This window comes from Mauremys mutica, chromosome 22 (assembly GCF_020497125.1).
Source record: "Mauremys mutica isolate MM-2020 ecotype Southern chromosome 22, ASM2049712v1, whole genome shotgun sequence".
Taxonomy (NCBI): domain Eukaryota; kingdom Metazoa; phylum Chordata; order Testudines; family Geoemydidae; genus Mauremys; species Mauremys mutica.
Window position 1 is genome coordinate 10061252 of NC_059093.1, and position 6000 is coordinate 10067251.

The 6000-nt window shown below is 46.9% G+C and overlaps 1 protein-coding gene across 1 annotated transcript in view; it reads right to left on the reverse strand.

Moving 5' to 3' along the window:
- The window catches only part of LOC123354612 (multiple epidermal growth factor-like domains protein 6), a 39536-nt gene extending 34854 nt beyond the window's left edge, over positions 1–4682 (reverse strand). Inside the window, exons 1-3 of the mRNA XM_044996729.1 lie at positions 4616–4682; positions 3214–3402; positions 2273–2381 (exon numbers count right to left, since the gene is read on the reverse strand). The gene's annotated coding sequence lies outside the window, so the exon portion shown is untranslated. The remainder of the gene's footprint in view (positions 1–2272; positions 2382–3213; positions 3403–4615) is intronic.
- Positions 4683–6000: the final 1318 nt, after the last annotated feature.

Here is a 6000-nt window from a genome sequence, read left to right on the forward strand (position 1 = left end):
TACCAACCACTCACGTGCACAAATGCACAGCTATTACAGTTCCACCTTCTCCCAGGAAGAGGCAGTATTAGGAATCGATGGGGCTAGCAAAATATAGACAGTGCCAAAAGTCTACACAGACAAAGTCAATGCAAGGAACAGTGTAGATTGTCATGGTTATCGTGGAACTCACAGCTACTCCTGTCCCATTCCCAGCCTCTTCCAACTGGGGATATTGTAGGGAACGGTATAGTACAGTGAAGCTAACTTGGGTGACGTCACAGCTACTTCAGATCCTATCTCTGACTGCACAAGAGGTGGCTTGAGGGAACTCATACCTGTGGCCCCACTAATGCTATCAACCACTCATGTGCACAAAGACAAGCTATTCCAGCTCCACCCTCTCTCAGCAGGAGGCACTCCATTCCCAGCCTTTCCCACAGCAAAGGTATGTCTTCACTTATTTGGGTGATCAGCACCTGGGTCTGAGCATCCAGCTTAGCCTAACCAAGTTTTAGCAACCACATGTTAAAGCCCTCCCATAATTACTGGTGTGGCACTTCCCTGTGTGTGTCACTGGATCTTCTGGGGGCATACTGTGCCACAGTAGAGCAGAGCCGCTCTGTGATTCTTTCCCAGTGAATTATGGGATAACTTGTCTGTGCTTCTGGGCATACAGAGAGGATTGTGTGTGGGAAGGCACTGAAGTGATCTAGCCTGCATCCTCACTGCAAAGGGCTACCAGCTCAAGTGAAGGCTGCACTGAAGCATTAGCCTACAGCCACAACCAGCCTGGGCTGAAAGCACCAAACACAGGTCAGAGGCTTGTGTGTGTGGATGGGAGAGGGGTTAGTGGCAACATCTAAGTCAAAGCCCAAGTTAACTCTGCAATGAGGACATACGTCAAGAGTAGAGGCTTGGGGACACTCACAGCTACTCCCAGGCTTAGAACTATTCCCAAAATGAATTTAGGTTAATTTCAACTGAAATGTTTGTGGTGTGGAATATTTCTGAACAGCAAGTGCCTGTGAAATGGAACTAGGTTGCTTTCACCTGTTTCTCCTTCATTTTCTTTGCTGGTTCTGAGCTAATCAATCATCTGCATAATATTTTATGCTTTCATAATTTTCAAAGACAATTGTTTTAAAACAAAAGTTAAGTCCCACCCGACCTATCTTCCTGCTGCACTTGATTCTGCACTAATATCACAATGATGAATGTGTGACACCCCTGTCATTCCCACAATGACACACTATGATGTCCTCAAGACAGGATTATTAGGAGTTCACTGGAAAAAAAAATGGAGAGAGGAAATGGACAGTAAAAGGGAGCAGCTCTTCAAATAGCAGCTCACAACACAGAAATGAAAATTCACTTAATTACTTGCATAGCAAACTCCTTGGTAAATAAGTGCTCTCTCTGTTCCAATTTAAAAGCCAATCTATAAAGTAATAATAATAAATCAGTGTTTGAGAGATCATTGTTTAGTGGTTAGAGCAGGAGACTGGGAGTCATGACTCCTAACTTTTATTACTGGTTTTGCCACAGACTCACTGTTGCCTTGCCCAAGTCACATGAACACTCTGTGCCTCAATTTCCTCATCTCTGTCATGGGGATATTAATATCCATTTTACATGGGTATGTTTGAGAGGTAATGAATGAAGGAGAAGCTCAACAAGATCCTCAAATAGAAAGTGCTATACTGAGTTCAAAGCAGTTATACAGGTGATCAGTTAAAATCACAGAGTGAGAGCTGTCATTGACTAGTGTCAGAAAGTAACTGTCATATTGACTGAAGTGGACATTAAACTGCAAATTTTGGATTTGATTTCACATTCCCAAACTCCACCATCATGCCAAAACTGTGGGTGGTGATGTAGATTTGGGGTTTCAGTCCAGATCCATGACTATTCCTGATATGACATCATCACGTGGAAACCTTGCCCTTTCTCCATCCTCTGCCACTGCTTCTCAGCTGTTAAGGAGCTGGACAAGAGTGTTTTCCCTCTCCCCCTTAACTAGGTGCAGGTCCAGTTCTTACCTACAGCATGCAAATGAGTCCCACACACTGCCAGATCCCATTTTCTCAGTTCCTTGGGATCTAGGCAGTGAGTGGAGCATTGGTAAGAGGTGGGGACCCCTCCCGCCATGCATTGCAATGTACAATATGAGAGCCACATGTGCTCCAAAACCCCAGGATGTGCAAAGCGTTGTTACTGATGGGACTTCCTCAGACCACAGGTTTAAAGGCTAAGGAAGGGACTTGAGGATGCTGAATAGAGCTCTGCCTACCTGCTGGACAGGGCTGGCATCCCAGAACTTCCTTGGTGGAGAAAGAGCCGAGAGTGCAGGTTACACAATGTGTGCGGCTGGGGTTTGGCTCCTGGCCAGCTGAACAATGCTAAGGGGAAAAAACAGAGTTTGAATGTTGCGAAGGTTGATGTCTCAGTGATGTCAGAAATGCCAAAGCTGTGTCGCAGTCAGTACAATGCCTAATAAAGCACCCTGCCCAGCACTGGACTATATTTTAGAGCTGGCAAAAGATGCTGGATTGACAGGACTGAAGGCCAAAGCTCTGTTTATGCATAGAGCTGAAGTGACCTTCCAGTGCCACTACCCCTCTAAAGTGCTCCAGCCCTGTTCTAGGGGCATGGTTCTCAAACTTTTGTACTGGTGACCCCTTTCACACAGCAAGCCTCTGAGTGCAACGCCCCTTATACATTAAAAACACTTTTTAATATATTTCACACCGTTATAAATGCTGGAGGCAAAGCGGGGTTGGGGTGGAGGTTGACAGCTTGCAACCCCCCATGTAATAACCTCGTGACCCCCTGAGGGGTCCCAACCCCCAGTTTGAGAACCCCTGTTCTAGGGGGACCATCTTTGGATGCAAGAAGGTGCTCCAGACTCCATGGCTCTTTCAATCCACAGCCTCTTTCAATCCATAGCTGAGAGGCTAGGGTTTTTTGTGACATGGACACAAATCTACTGGGTACTGGACTGAGACTCACCAAATTCATTTCACAGAGGCCATCTATAGAAAATCTGAGATTCACTGTGAACCTGAGCTGTATCTGAACAAGCTTCCTCACAACAAAAGGCTCCTTGCCCTATTACCACCCCACAGAGACATGCCCTCTCCTGATGGTACACCCACATCACCATCTTCAGGCCTTCTTTGTTTAGGATGAATGGGGATTTGTGCTCAAAGAGCATTGTGCTGCATACAGTACCTGTCTGTTTCGTCCATCAGGGCAGATGTATCCTTGGGGACACTCCCAACACTCCAGCTCTCCCTCAGGTGAGTACTGACCAGGATTGCAGCTCTTCTGCAAACCACTGTGTGGATCACACAAATAGCCATCTGGACACAAGCGACACCCCGCTCTGGTCTCTGAGCTGATAAAGCCGTCTGGGCAAGCCTGTCAGTGGGGGTTAGAAACATCAACAAGTAGATGACTGAGCACGTTAGTCCCACTTTTTGATGAGTGACAGAAACACAGCCACCACCTGTAGAACAATCATCAGTAAATAAGCAGCTCCTCCATGCACCCAGCCCAAGCACTGGCCTCTTCTTGCTGCAAAATAAGGACCTCTTTAAATCCCTCTGAATTACAAGCCTTTGGAGAGCTGGTGAATAAATCTGGGAGTGTGGTAAGTGCAAGGAAGTAGATGGACAATCCCTCTCAATCTTTTTGCTGTTACTCTTCAAAGCCCTGGAAGGAAGGCCAACAGGCTACACGAAAGTATGATGCCTTGTAGGGGAATGGAGCAGGTGAGTCCCCTGAAATCAACCTGGGTATTTCTTGTGATGACAGTATGTGTTTTACACAACAATCAGAGAAGGGCCAGAATCTGAACTGCCCCCATCCTAAGCTATGTGGTTTGGACAAATGGAACCTAGACAGAAACTAGCTCAGCTGACAAGATTTTAAAAACAAAAATTAACTTGCAGTTTTGTCCACCTCTAATGTATTACTGATGGCTGGAAAAAGCACTAATGTGTGGATGTGATGTTGCTAAGGATAACACTAATAACACCTAGCTCTCATATAGTGCTTTTCATCAGTAGATCTCAAAGCGCTTTACAAAGGGAGTTAAGTATCATCATTCTCCCCACTTTACAGATAGGGAAACTGAAACATAGGGATGGGATGTGACTTGCACAAGGTCACACAGCAGTAGAACAAGGAACAGACCCCAGGTCTCCTGAGTGCCAGTCCAGTGCTCTCTCAACTATGCCAAACTGATTCATATGACAGTGAAGGCAGGTGTCGTGCCTCTGCTGAGACATGTAACAACTAAACAAAAGATGGTCACTCAGACACTGTGCGTGCTACTTACTGACATACGCTGCTTGGCCCAGCAAGCATTATGTTCCAATAGAAGTCCTAACACTGTACGTTACACTGCCAGCAGTGTAAATATTGAACAGGGATATTGCATTGCTTTGTATCCCCCTGCAGAGCCCCGCTGCTCTCTCTGCAGCTGACTGAGATATCCCTGGCAGGTAAAGTGAGTGGATTTTGTGACAGACTTTAAAACTACGCTGGAAAATCTGAGAAGTCGGGAGACAGACAAGTCACACTATCTTTGTGTACAGATGGGGAGTGCCACTCCCATCCACCTCCTCACCTGGCAGGCTGTGATATCCGCTTGAGCTGTGAGACGATTGGCTGTTCCCACTGGGCATTTCCGAGGAGCTGCTCGACCTCCGGGACAGCTGGATTAAAAAACAAGGCCAGATTAATTTTTAAATTAACCATTTCACTCCTGTGTCCTTTACTCCCCTCACTCTCTGCAAGTTTGTTGTCACTGTCAGCTTCCCTAAGGCAGTGCCCTAAATACAGGCTGCTCAAACACCCATTCGACCACTCTGAGTAGGTGTAGGACCACTCAAATCCAAAGCCTGCAGTGGTCTCCTTGTCAGAAATTCCAGTCAGTAGGACCAGAAGCAGCCAAAGGAGGGAATGCTGTACTGGGAGGGAAGTGGTTATATGGCAACCCCAGCCCCCAGCAGCCCTCTGGATCCAGAACTGTGCAGGGGAGACTTCCCTCCAACTCTGGGGGCACTAGGATCCAGATGGTGCCTCTGTTCCCCACTGTGTGGCCTTGGGGAAAAACTGCAGGGAGCAGCCAGCTCGAGATTCCCGCCTTTGGAGCAGGCCAAGCAGGGATCTCTGGACATTCCACAGCAATCTAGAATGTTCTCTGACTGTCTCTGCACTGGGCTGTTGGCTCCAACTCTCCCCCTCACTGTCTCTTCCCCTCAGTTTCACTCCATATCTGCCCCTCTCACCCTCACCTCCCTTCCTTTCCCTGTTTTTCCATTTAATTGATCCCCCTCCTCAGGTAAACCCACCCCAAAAAGCCCCAAACCAAAACCAAAACCAAATAAATTGTGGAACATCGTACCGTCCACTCTACTTGTGTGTTATGCCCTTTCCCTGCACCCTGTTCTCTCTTGTCTGGTTAGACAATATTATCTCACATTGATTCCCCTGTATGTTTATATCCAACTATTCTCTCTTGTCTTATACTTAGATTTAAGCTCTTTGGGGCAGGGGCCATCTTTTTGTTGTGTGTTTGTACAACACGCCAGGGGGCCCTGGTGTTACAGGAGCACTATTTATACAAATTATCAATAATTGGCAACTAGCTAGGCTTTTCTCTTGAGCAGCCCACATCCTCAGCTTCATTGCATAAAATACTGAGTTACAGACTGTAAGTGGGAAGCATTTTCAGGAGGAGGCGCATGAAAACATGGGGTTGGAGTACACCAGGGTCCAAGCAACCTGTCTTTCCAGATTGGGTTTGTGTTTGCCCTCACCCTGAGTTTGGCTTTGAGCTTCTGAGCCTGAATGATCCCAAAACCTCAAAGGGCCAGATTCGCCCACCCTCACTCAAGTCGGGCAGTAGCTAGCTATGGGAGTAGCTGTATTGTTTTCATCGCAAGGGTAGCAGAACCTGCTCCCTAGCGAATTGCAGATGACCCAGCAGAGTTTGGCATGGTTCCAGCT